The sequence below is a fragment of the Pleurodeles waltl genome, chromosome 4_2, assembly GCF_031143425.1.
Source record: "Pleurodeles waltl isolate 20211129_DDA chromosome 4_2, aPleWal1.hap1.20221129, whole genome shotgun sequence".
Taxonomy (NCBI): Eukaryota; Metazoa; Chordata; class Amphibia; order Caudata; family Salamandridae; genus Pleurodeles; species Pleurodeles waltl.
The window spans coordinates 1,035,157,234-1,035,171,006 of NC_090443.1; the positions used below are offsets into that span (position 1 = coordinate 1,035,157,234).

Consider the following 13,773-nt stretch of genomic DNA (forward strand, 5'->3'; position numbering starts at 1 on the left):
TAGGGTACATCGTCTGTAAATAAATCTGAACTGTTCTTGGTTGGGGCTTTATTCAATCTTATCCCGCCTTTTGGGGGGGCGGAAGGCACCAATACAATTTCTTGATATTCATAAAGAGATGAGTCCCAGTCACCAGTTATGGCACTGGTAATGGGCAGGGCCACAGGAACTGTGCGGCAATTTTCACCTAATTGAAGATTTGTCGCATTTGACACATAATCCATCATCTGCTGCATAAGCTGCAGATTTTAACAAAAAAATTGTTTGCAGCTCAAGCGGCTCAAAAGTTACTAAAAATGATGACAAGTGCTGCAGCGGAGTGGAAGGCCCTTGGCAAAGCTGGACTGGTCACCTGTATGTAGATTATTGCTATATTTGGGTGTTAAACTGCTACTAATGAGGTGCAACCAATGTCCAGACAGTGTTACCAAGTTTAAAAATGATGGAATATTGGCAAAATAATGAAGTGATACCATTACAAAATGTGCTACATTACACCGCATAATTTGCTTTTTTTTGCTGCTTAATTTACTCAACCCTGCCGCATAATTTGGCCCTCTCCTGCCACATAATTCCAGTGGCTCTGGTTCTAGAGTTACTCAAGTATGGTCTCCTTGTGTCTACTTCCATCAAGCTGGCTGCGCATCTTTTATTTGTATGGAGGAGCTGTGACTCCATTCACCGGAGGACCCCCTAAAGGTTGCCCCTTTGTTACTCTGGCTACCAGTGAGGATGAAAGACAGTGCATCTTTCAGTCGCGACATTACCAAGGATTGTTTAAAATGCAATCTTTGGTGTAATATTCCATGGCTGACATACGTAAGACGTGTGCATTTCTATTGGTCGAACTGAGCTTTTTGGAAGTCCTCCTGGTATCTGTAAGATTGATATTTCATGGGCCAGGGGTATCTTCACATGCAGGAGACAAGCTACACATGATTAGGGGTGGACTGAGCCCTGCGGAGCTACATGAAAACTCCACGAGATTCTATGGAGTTCCGCGAATGGGTGGAAATTGGTGCAAACAGCATCACAGAGGGTACCAGAGGGCGCGGTTTCTCGAGTTGATTTGGCTGCCGCTCGTGTAGATCTGCTCGAGCTGCAGCTTTTCACCACGAATAGTGCCGACCGCACGTGTTGGGAAATTCTCACTGGGTGCCCTTCTAGCGCCTGAAAATTGTGCTGGGGATGCAACTTCTCGCTCGGGCACTTATAGTTGCCAAGCCATGGACAAGAAAAAACTCCCCCACGTGGTGGTTGGCAGAATTTGGCCGGAACTCCCTGTTTCAGGGGTAACGCTGAGGGGGCAAAATTCCACCAACTCTGCCACAAGAGCGGAATTTATTGTCCACTTTTACATGAGATTCTACTGAATTTTGAAAATCTAGCATTAGGCGGTACTCGGTGCTGATGAAGTGTCCTTGTACTGAGCCTTTCCTTCTGCCAAGGACTAGCCACAAACTCTGCTGTTCAGATTTAAATCTGACACTATTCAGGCGCCAAATTTTATGGGTGAGACCAAAGCGCTCCGTTGCTCTCAATCTCTCTTTAGGGGGAGTTTAACCACGCCCAAGTGACGTCAGTCACTTTCATTGGTTCCTGGGCTTGCCTTTTAAAATCCACCTGTTTTCATTTGTGAAAGGCATGCATACGTGATGCCTTTTCCAATGTTTAGCCCTCCTCGAGAGCACCAGTAAACTACTGGAAACATACAAGGCTCCATGTTTTCCGTATGGTTTCTGGACTACTTTTTCTCTATATTTCACAACGCAATCATTTTTTTTTTCATTTAATGTGGCAAGAAAAGTCCGGTTAGGAGTTTACAACGCTAATAGCTCTAACTTGACGTAATGCGATACCTGCTGCATTGCAAATGCATGTTATGTTTCCCTCTCGGTCAGTGCCAACCAGCACCATTTCTATTTCTCCTGTGATGAGTTCTCTAATCATCCATTGGCTCCTTTTTTTTTTAAATTGTGCCATGTGATGTAGGAACTCTATACTTAATTGACGGGTACGTTTGAGGCATTTTAAATGAGTTTATGTATTTATGATTTTTGTCTGTACCTTCATGATTATCTGAGTTATATTTGAATAAAGATTTATAATGGTGAAATCTGACCTGATATGTTTTTCAGATCAGACTTGGTCCATTACAGAGGAGTATTCAGCCCACATTGATTTTTTTTGTTTATTTGTGAATTAAATAGATGATCAAATATTTTGTGCATTTGTTTGATAAATGCTTGTTTCTGTACTTTGTGTATATTTCGCGGTTCAAATTATCGAGAATGCTTAGGCTGGGATCTCCTGTTTCAAGTAATGACTCATTGGGGATCCCTGGATTCCAATGGTGATTCATTGGTGGTCCCTGAGTTCCAGTAATGATTATGGGGGGTCCACAGTACTCAAAAGGTTGAGAACCACTGGATCAGACCATAAAAGGAAACATAAAATATTCAGGTTTGTATGAAGTGCCCTCTTGATAGAAGGGCCCTGTGAGGATTGTGATGTATTATATGGTACGGTTGTGCGACCTTACTGTGGAATACACTCAAAAAACCGTCTTGGGTCCAGTCAGGCTCATTTATGAAACCATAAGTTCAACCCTGGGTAGCCGTGGCTTCGAGCACCAAGGCTTAAACAAGGGAACTAGTGTATAGCATTTAGAACCACCAAACAACGAAATAAGAAAATCACACAAAAGAAATCCAACACCACTTTATAAAAAATATGATATTTTATGAGTTTTTAGACACCAAGATGAGCAAAATCCACTGCAGGTTCTGGAGGTATTGATGTTCAAGTAAAAAATATAAACCTTTGGTTTTTTTTTGTCAAAAGTGAAAACATGCATTGATACCAAAGTTAGGAAACTTTTCAAATGTTTGAAAGAGTTGTGTTCGGCTACTCCGGGCAGAGTTCAGTGAACAACTATAACAAGGAGAAGGTCAGGGGGCCAATAGGTGGTACCTGGACAGTTACTTAATCATCAAAAGCAGTCTCAAGCCCAGTTCCACACTTTACACCAAGACCGCCATAGACTTCAATGGAGTGGTCCTGATGCTGAAAGATGCTCTGGGTTCTTTACGATCGGCGGGGGTCTTCCTGCAGGTATTTTATGGTCCACGGGTAAGGTGGGGCCACTTTGGCTATAGGGATCGGAGTACCTCAAAGTCCTCTTTGAGCCAGTAGAAGTCCAAGTGCGGCTTGGCTACTGATCTCCAGACATAGCAGGTCCAACGGTATCCTTTGGTGAGGGCTAGTGTTCATCTTTGGCGACCAATCCTCCCTCTGAGGACTCTCCCGAGTCTGGCAGACATGGCTGCAACTTTTGAGTCCGGGGTGGAGGTCTTCTTGGCTGCACTTTGGCGGTCAGAGGTGATTCCTTCTGAGTGGCTACTGACTGGCCAGGATGGGCGACTTCAGCTTTGATGGACCCACTGCTGGAACAGGGGGTCAAGAGACTGAACCTTGAAGTCACAACTTGGTCTGAGGCCCAGGAGTACCTTTTCATTGAGCCAGGTACCACAAACATGGTCCTCTCCTCACTAGCCCAAGGAGCATCAGGTGCAGGCCAGTGGTTGTTGCAGCTTCACTTGCCAGGTCCAGGGGTCAGCAGGGCTGTCCTTCTTCGGTCCTTTCTCTAGTCCAGATGTGATCCGAGGTTCAGAGTGCCAGGGGTGCCATATTTATGCCCAGAAAGTGCCCTGGGGGATGATGCAGCCACTAGCCAATGGGCTACCAGGATCCCTCCCACCCTATGACAACTCCTGGCTATGTGTGGCGTGTAACAATCCCAGAGTGCACTATTCTGTCCATTCTCAAGATGTCTGAATGCTTTCTTGGATGTTAGGAAGTTGGTAACCCTAAAGGTGTGGCTACCTTTGGGCTTCAACCCCAGGTGAAAACCAGTTTGGCCACTGGGTTCCCCCTCTCTGTTCCTGCTGCCAGCCTGTCTACCTGCACAAAGGGGCAGCCCTACATGACTGATCACCCTCACAACGACAGCATAACCTATGAAACTTGCCTTTTGGGCCAACGCCCGTTGGTTTCCTGCAAGGGGGAGGTAACCCCTCCCTCTGTGGCAGGCCTCTATTGTTCCTAAGCCTACCACTTGTTCACACTACTGCCCAAGATGGCAGAAGGCTGTCTGGTGGCTGGCACCTGTAAATGCCACCCGATAAACTGGGCAACAGAGTGGCAACTCTCTGAAAGTGGCATTCAATTTGGCTTGTGCATCAAGTCGGGTTTTATGCCACAATTAATTTGATAACTTGAACTACCCGTTTTAGTAGCCTCGTTCAGACGTGAGCCAGTCTCAGAGGTCAGTCAGCAACTCTGTATTAGCCAATGGGGCTACTAACTTTTCCACAGCAAAAACTGCAATTTGGGAAGTTTTGCTGTTAGAACATTTAAAGTATATGTCCTATTTAATGACATACAGTTCCCTGCCTTAGTGCTCAGTAGGCCTTAATTAGGGGAGACCTTTGTAAAGGGAAGTGGGACTTTGCCATTGGGTTACATAACGACGTCAAACTAGCTGCTTTTAAAACGGCTCTTCCAGGCTGCTGCAGCAGGTTGGAAGACATTTTGTACTTTGTCATATGGAATGTGGCACAATCAGTGCTGCAGCCCTAGGTGGACACCCTAAGTTACATGCCCTGGGCACCCGCAACACCATATAATAGGGACTTCAAAGAAAGCAGCTTATGCCGATTGGGGGAAGCCAATTTCACATACATTTTGTGATATGTTAGGACACAGGCACTGAGGTCTGGTTAGCAGGCCTCAGGGCACTCTCAAAGTCAAAGAATTCTGCAGCATCAGTCCAGAACTCTGGGGTGATCATGGAAAAAGAGTCATTTCATTACATCACCCCCTCTAGACGAAAGTCGATAAGCAACTTAACCCTTATACTGATAGTTCTCATAATCTAAGTACAAGAACCTGGAAAGGCTTGGCATGGTCAGTCCCAGGTCTGTGTTCCAGGGTAAAGTCCATACCCTCTAGTTAAATGGACCACCTCAACAGTTTGGGGTTCTCTCGTCTGCATCGGCCATCTGAGGTCCGTGGTCAGTTTGAACTCTGAAGAGAGTCTCAAGCAGGTAGGGTCTCAGCTTCTTCAGGAACCAAACCACTGCAAAGGCCTCCCTCTCAATGGCACTCCAACGGTGCTCTCTGGGTAGGAGACGGCTGCTGATCAAGACAACTTGTCGATCCCGACCCTTGTCATTCAGCTGTGACAACAGTGCCTGATTCCATGTTTCTGAAGCATCTGTTTGAACAAAACACTGCTTGCTAAAATCAGGTGCCTTTAGAACAAGTGCTGTGCACAAAGCTTCCTCTGGGGTGCCTAACGGCCTTTTGACATTGGTCAGCAGACATGACGACTTTCCTGGGCTGTTTCTTGGAAGTTAGCTCTGTCAAAAGGTGCCACTGTGGTACCATAATTTTGACTGACTGAGACTGGGACACACACACATGCACAGCACTAGATCCTTCAGTACCACTAAAAGGGACATATACAACTGGAGCTTGTATTTCCCATGCACGCACTGCTCGGTTCAGCACTATCCCTGTACTGCACCCTTCCCAGGCACAAATGCACGCAGCACAGATACACATTCACGCACTGCACACTAACCCAACGTAGGTCAAGGCTGCGTTAGGCACACAGCAGCGGAACATTAGAAAGGTGCGAGCTTGTAGGCCTCACTCCAGTGACAGGTTAAAAGGACGCGCTCGCTCTCAATGGCCACTACACGGTATGCTGCCAACTCTGCACTCGTGCTGCCTAACGCCACAATGCGGGAAGTGACCGCAATCTGTGGGAAAGCACTATGTCAAGTCGCACACATCCGACAACAAAATTCAGCATCAGGTATCCATACATCAGTACAGTTGGGCACTTAGGGCGGGGTGCACGTCTGTTCTCCATGCAGAGAACTTATCCATCCCAGCAGGCTGCTTTGAATAACATCTATGGTTTAAGATGTACATGCACTAATATTGTAAAACATTTTCTTGACATGAATCATGCTTCCCTCATCATTTAATTATGTAAGGACTGTTTTCATTCTGTAGATGAGAGCTTCTCCAACAATCCATCAACTGTGGACAATAACACGAGTTTGGCAAAACTGTGACCTGGTCCTATCCGAAAACTGTAATTACCAGTTTAATTTCAGTTACTTTAACAAAGTGTGTGTGTCTGCTCGTCATTTCATGCGCAGCATTTTGTCAGTAACTGTTGATCTATCTAAGTGGTTCTCAACCTTTTGACTTCTGTGGACCCCCACTTTATCATTACTGGAACCTGGGGACCCCCCACTGAGTCATTACTGGAACCCGGGGACCCCCCACTGAGCCATTACTGGAAGCCGGGGACCCCCACACTGAGCCATTACTGGAAGCTGGGGACCCCCCACTGAGTCATACTGGAACTCGGGGACCCCCACACTGAGCCATTACTGGAAGCCGGGGCCCCCGGCCCAAGCAATGTTGATGATTTGAGCAGCAAAACAATGCAGAAACTAGCATCCATCACACACATACACAAATGATAACACATTTTATTTTAATTTGCAAACAAATATACATTTTAAAAAATACAAATTTGAATAGGAAGGTTGGAGCTTTTTTAAATTCAATTGAAACCCCACATTGCCCATGCTATATTCTGTTTGATGCCCTGCAAGGCTCCCACGAATCAAACCGAGGATACTAGTTTCATTTTTAGCCCACAATTTCAAATTCCTTGACATTTACAGTAAGTTTTTCAATGTTCAGTTGTACATTTCACCACTTTATATACACTTTATTAATGTGTTAATTTTATTTCAGTTTCTAAACAGCTGCGGCCCCCTGAGGAGGCTTCGCAGACCCCCAGACCACAGGTTGGGAACCACATTTTCATCTGCAAACGATGAAGAAGAGTGTAGATTATGGATTTATTGGTGATTCCATAATTCCAGGAGAAGAACCAGGTAATTCCAGGGGCTCTGTTTTAGGGGGGGGGGCATTCTGCGCGAGGGACGCTCTTGGCTCACCCACCCAGGGTGCAGTTCCTCACGCCCTTGCTGCATGGAAGAAATGCCTTTTGGACCGGGAGGGGGCATGAAATCCAACGGGTCCAGACTTGCAGAGGGTGGCGTGGGAGGTAAGGGGCTGGAATGCAAGCACGAGGGCTGGGGAGGGCCAGGGCGCCCCATGCTACGGGTACAGAGACCACCCGGAGCTCTCTCGCCCGGTGGACTGGGTGCGGTCTCTGCTGCTGTGACACCTTGTGGGAGGACTCTGTGCTGTCTCTCAGTATAGGACCCCCCTCTGGGTGGGCTGTCTCTCAGTATACGACCCCCCTCCGGGTGGGCTGTGTTCTGTGACACCCCTCCGGGTGTGCTGTCTCTCAGTATAGGACACCCCTCCGGGTGGGCTGTGTTCTGTGACACCCCTCCGGGTGTGCTGTGTTCTGTGACACCCCTCCGGGTGGGCTGTGTTCTGTGACACCCCTCCGGGTGTGCTGTCTCTCAGTATACGACCCCCCTCCGGGTGGGCTGTGTTCTGTGACACCCCTCCGGGTGGGCTGTCTCTCAGTATAGGACACCCCTCCGGGTGGGCTGTGTTCTGTGACACCCCACCGGGTGTGCTGTCTCTCAGTATAGGACACCCCTCCGGGTGGGCTGTGTTCTGTGACACCCCTCCGGGTGTGCTGTCTCTCAGTATAGGACACCCCTCCGGGTGGGCTGTGTTCTGTGACACCCCTCCGGGTGGGCTGTGTTCTGTGACACCCCTCCGGGTGGGCTGTGTTCTGTGACACCCCTCCGGGTGGGCTGTCTCTCAGTATACGACCCCCCTCCGGGTGGGCTGTGTTCTGTGACACCCCTCCGGGTGGGCTGTCTCTCAGTATAGGACACCCCTCCGGGTGGGCTGTGTTCTGTGACACCCCTCCGGGTGTGCTGTCTCTCAGTATAGGACACCCCTCCGGGTGGGCTGTGTTCTGTGACACCCCTCCGGGTGTGCTGTCTCTCAGTATAGGACACCCCTCCGGGTGGGCTGTGTTCTGTGACACCCCTCCGGGTGGGCTGTGTTCTGTGACACCCCTCCGGGTGGGCTGTGTTCTGTGACACCCCTCTGGGTGGGCTGTCTCTCAGTATACGACCCCCCTCCGGGTGGGCTGTGTTCTGTGACACCCCTCCGGGTGTGCTGTCTCTCAGTATAGGACACCCCTCCGGGTGGGCTGTGTTCTGTGACACCCCTCCGGGTGTGCTGTCTCTCAGTATAGGACACCCCTCCGGGTGGGCTGTGTTCTGTGACACCCCTCCGGGTGTGCTGTCTCTCAGTATAGGACACCCCTCCGGGTGGGCTGTGTTCTGTGACACCCCTCCGGGTGGGCTGTGTTCTGTGACACCCCTCCGGGTGGGCTGTGTTCTGTGACACCCCTCCGGGTGGGCTGTCTCTCAGTATACGACCCCCCTCCGGGTGGGCTGTGTTCTGTGACACCCATCCGGGTGTGCTGTCTCTCAGTATAGGACACCCCTCCGGGTGGGCTGTGTTCTGTGACACCCCTCCGGGTGGGCTGTCTCTCAGTATAGGACACCCCTCTGGTGGGCTGTCTCTCAGTATAGGACACCCCTCTTGGTGGGCTGTCTCTCAGTATAGGACACCCCTCTGGTGGGCTGTCTCTCAGTATAGGACACCCCTCTTGGTGGGCTGTCTCTCAGTATAGGACACCCCTCTTGGTGGGCTGTCTCTCAGTATAGGACACCCCTCTTGGTGGGCTGTCTCTCAGTATAGGACACCCCTCTGGGCCAGTTTCTCTGTTCTGAGGCGTCACTCCCAGATCGATTCCTCATTAATCTGTTCACTCGTCACCGCTTCCCTCATTGTCTCGTGCTCTCTTGTACACAGGAGAGACATCCCTGCTGTCTATTCACTATATACACTAGTGCTGCTTGTCTCTTTCACTGATGCAGATGATACTGAGCGACAGCTCTGCTATCTACGAACCTTCCCCTCCGGTGCTATACAAGGGGCCAGGCGTCTCTTACAGCTCACTAGTTTCACCCTTCAGTGCTGTCTCTCATGGCGCTGTGCAGAGGGAGCGATAGCTCTGCTGTCTGCTCACCAGCCCAGGTTCTGCCTCTCTCTGCGCACACTGAGCGATAGCTCTGCTAGCTCCCCGGTGCTTGCTTTCTGCAGCGGGTGTCTGAAGAGTGAGCGATAGCTCTGCTGTCCGATCAGCTCGGTACAGCTTCTCTCTGGCACATCTCGACACATCCCCACGAGGCTCTGCCGCTTGTGTTCACAGAACGCTATAGCGCTGCACTGTCTGGCCATCCCCTCGGCGCTACCTCGGTCCTTACCTGGTGTTCCTGCGGCTCTGGTGACGGGGGTCGTGCAGAGCCGGGTGGTGCCCCTGCCTGTCTGGGGGTGCAGTCCCTACACTCTGAGGGTGCTGTCCCTGCGCTCTGAGGGTGCAGCACTCCCTGCCCCGAGGCTGCAGTCTCCTGGGCTTTGTGTTTGAGGATGCTGGTGAGTTCTTTATTTTGTCTCTCACTTCCTCTTCCCTGAGCTCAGCATTTCCTCACTCGCTCCAGAGCATCACGTGTGAGTGAGTCAGTGGAGAGGGTGGAGACTGGAGGGGGTGGAGGAAACACAAGGAGAAGGGGTGGAGAGAAGCTCAGACATTCCTCGCAAAGAGCAGATCCCTAGATCTCAGGATAGCCCGTCGGGTGAAGTTTCACTGCGCGTGCGCGGGTTTTTACACCTTTGCATTCTGGTACTTGCAGTTTCACTTTTACAATTATTTACAGACAGGACCGGCTCCAGGGCGGTGCGACCGGTGCTACCCACCGGGCGCGGACTCCCTGTTTCCTGGTATATTGTGGTTTGCCCCTTGCCTCCAGCAATTTTCTGGCAACAATTAAAATGTCAAGATAACTTCAGTGAATAATAGACCTGCTTGAGAGAGAGTTTTGTCCAGTGGACATTTTAACTCATCGTCAGGTAGCGCAGAGGGTTATTGTGCCTGCTGCACAGAACGTCACCAGGCAGATCACAAACTATATATAATATAAATAGGTCAGTGGATCACTGCTTTTGTCGGAGAGATCATTTAGTTATTGGGGTTTATAAGTTAAAATCCTAAAATAGAACAGTGAGCTAGAAACCGCCATCATAGCGCTGCATGGAAACTGCAAGGTATAGATTAGAGCGTTATAATTTTATCCCCAGTTTTTCTTTGTCCTAATGTTGCAAAATGGGCTAATTTGGGTAGAAATCACTTTTATTACTAAAGACAAACCCATCCATGCCTGTAGTTTTTAACTTCCGAGTTCCTGCTTCTCCAGACCAGGCACTTTTACACTACTGCCTACCAGCAGGAGGACGTGACTCCTGCAGCTTGCAGTCCTCTGTCTTACGTAACATTTCCTATGCACTGGTTTACTCTCCTATGATTGGTTGTCTCTGTGTAATGTGTTTGTGATGTAAAGCGCTATGATGTGCTACACTGATATGAGTGGCGCTATAAAACTAATTAAATGCATCTGACAGAGAGTAGTTAGGGAGACTGTTCATACAGGCCTAAATGGATGAATGTGTTAGAGAAAAGAAACAGGGCAGTATCTCCTGCCCGCACCAAGCATGGGACCAGGGGTGGCTCCTCCATTAGGGAGAAGGACCATCGCCTTCCCCCCGCCAGCAGCAACAGCAGCAATACCTTTAAAAGAAAACAATAATAAACTTTTAAAGGGGCGGGGCCACGGGGGTGACGAGCAGTAAGGGGGAGTGCTGAGCACTCCTCCTTGGAGCGTATGTGTGTTTGGCCGTCCGTCTCGCGCCAGCCAAACACAGATGCGCAGTATGCTCTCGCCAGCTCAGCAACACAGTTGCCGGGCTGGAGAGAGCCTGCACAGGCTCCCGGTCTGTGCTGACGCTGCTCTGTGTAGCGCCAGGATTGGCCGCAGGGCAGGCTGGGAGCCTGTGCCTGCAGAGACGGAGGCAGAGGAGCGGAGCGGTTAAGGTAAGTGTTTTTATTTTCTTAAATATTTTTCATTTTATTTTAATTCCCCTCCCCCCCATCGCCTGCGCGCCGCCCCACTATGGGACAGCTTGAAACGTCTCAGTTGGGTACTTGTCTGACACTACTTCTGCACAGTAGGGGGCCCCCGCTCATGTGTGACACACGCAGTGAGTGCTTGCTTAACCACACTCGGCACTCGTATTTTTATATTTTAAAGGGTGACAAGGGACCAAAAAATACACAGGCATTCAGATTTTGATGCAGTAAACTCCAAAATCCTCATGTTGTTCCCCATTTCATGGGCAAAACTTGTAATAGGAGATCATTATTGCACCCAATACATTCAAAACCTCTGTGTTGTATTTTATCAACTTGTCCACTCCTTCTGAGGGCTTGAGTCTCCTTTATCTAGCAGTGTGAGTAGGTTAGGTTACCAAGTCTCCAAAGAGTCAATACGCCGCCAGTCCTGGGTTTATGTTTAGCAACCAAGTGCATTCTGGGAGTTGTAGCCCTGCTTTGACTTCAGTTGATGCATTTAACTAGCACACCAGAAAAAAACAAAGTTCTCATGTTTCTCAGTTCTAGGCAGGAGTAGCTCAACATTTCTAGATATTTTCTTTGAATTATGGGACTTGGTGTCCCGATTCAACAAACTTGTTGGAAATGGCCCTTTCTGCAAGGTTATCCCAAAACATTTTGCCTTCCTCCTATTCTTCTGAACCTCTTTTTGTTGGCTTTAGGACTCTGAGCACTTTACCACTGCTAATCAGTGCTAAAGTCAGGAGCGGCTCGTGGGGGGTTGAAGGGGCAGGGCGGCGCGCGGGGGAAGGATGAAATAAACGTTAAAATAAGTTAAATAAAAAAAAAAAACACTTACCTCGCTCCTCGCCCCCCTGCTCCTCTCCTCCGTCTTGCTGCAGGCACAGGTTCGCTGCCTGCCCTGCAGCCAATCCTGATGCTGCTCAAAGCAGCGTCAGGATTCTCAAAGCAGCGTCAGGATTGGCTGGGCGCCTGTGCAGGCTCTCTCCAGCCCGGCAACTGTGTTGCACACTGCGCATGTATGTTTGGCCAGCCCGAGAGGGTCGGCCAAACATACATGCGCTCTGAGGGGGAGTGCACTCCCCCTCACTGCTCGTCACCCTATGGCCCTGCCCCTTTAAAAGAAAAGGATTTATTATCCTTTTCTTTTAAAGGTTTTGCAGCTGCCGCTGCTGGCCAGAGGACAATGCTCCTCCGCCCTAACGGAGGAGCCGCCCCTGGCTAAAGTACATGTGCTCTCTCCCCTAAAACTTGGTATAATAGGCTTACACCTGTTTGGCTTATTTAATTTGCCTGTAAGTCCCTTGTAAAGTGGTATATTCTGTACCCAGGGCCAGTAAAGTAAATGCTACTAGTGGGCCTTCCATGCTGAGTGTGCCACCCACAGAAGTAGCCTTTCAAACTTGTCACAGGCCTGCCACTGCAGGGCCTGCGTGTGCAGTTTACTGCCACATTGACTTGGCAAGTCAACCTACTTGCCAAGTCCAAAACTCCCTTTTTACTGCACCTAAGTCACCCCTAATGTTGGCCCTAGATGGGCCCATGGGCAGAGGGCTGTGTATGTAAAAGGTAGAACGTATATTTATATGCGTTACATGTCCTAGTAGTGACAAACAGCCTATTTCATTTTTAGGTTTCACTTGTGCTGTGCTAGCGAAATCTATTGTGTTTAAAAAAAAAAATCTTCAAGAGGGCTTAGAGCTCACTCATTACTTACCTTGACTTACCATTAGCTGGCTCCCACGTGGCTTTTACTCCACATTACTTACCACTGGCTGGCTCCCACGTGGGCTCTTTGCTAGTCAAATCCTCCTCGCCTTTCCTCAGTCATCGTGCTGGGGAGACTTGCCTCAGGCCCAAGTACTACTTCCGGTACCCATCTCCTTCCACTTGTTAGCGTTGAGCGCACAAGTGCTCTAGCCTGCTGTAATCTCTCTGGGCTTTTAACCATGAACACCTCACGCCCATCAGTTTTGTTGGTTCGTGGGCTTGCATTTTAAAAATCGTTTGATTTTATTTGTGAAAGCCATGCATACATCATGCCTTTTCCTGTGTTTAGCCTCCTCGTGTGCACCGGCCATCTATTGAAAACATCCGACACTCCATGTTACCGGCATGGTTTCTAAACTACTTTCTTTTTATTTCCTACGCAGCGCGATCTTGCTGCACATTTGCCGATACGTTTGACTGCGAGCAAATTTCTGTTTCGTTTTGTGTGCTCCTTCACGCTCATGGGATGGCACTTTAAATCTACTTGCTCATGTAAAACTGTATTACTTTTCATTTTCATTTTATGTGGCAATAAAAGTCTGGTCAGGACTTTACAACAGGAATAGCTCTAAGTCGAGCAAGTGCGAGACCCATTGCATTGCAAATGCTTGTTTTTAGTTTGTAATCTAGCACTCCATCAGAAAGGCTCGTTTTGAAGACATTTCTCAAAGTCCGACCTAAATAAACTATTCCAGCCTCAGCCGCCACACTTAGGGGCCAAGCAGTACATGCTGAGCAGGCAAGAGTTAAAACTCAGACTTATCAACCCCTCGGGCTGCATTCCAATATTCTTCACGGAAAGGCCTGAAAGGCACCCCGAGGGAGCTGTGTTTCCACTTCTTATGCAGCCCCTTCCTCTCCGGTTCCTGCCAAACTGGTGTTCTCTATCGACCAGGGTCCTCCACAGCAGCTCTCAAAAGATCCAGTACATTGGGGAT

The 13,773-nt window shown here is 49.1% G+C and overlaps 1 protein-coding gene across 3 annotated transcripts in view; it reads right to left on the reverse strand.

The window, feature by feature from the left end:
- Positions 1-9,615, reverse strand: part of TCIRG1 (T cell immune regulator 1, ATPase H+ transporting V0 subunit a3) — a 114,382-nt gene extending 104,767 nt beyond the window's left edge. For 2 of the 3 annotated variants that reach the window (XM_069232951.1, XM_069232953.1), the window contains exon 1: positions 9,366-9,615. The gene's annotated coding sequence lies outside the window, so the exon portion shown is untranslated. The remainder of the gene's footprint in view (positions 1-9,365) is intronic. The other variant, XM_069232952.1, reaches the window with a different exon arrangement.
- Positions 9,616-13,773: the final 4,158 nt, after the last annotated feature.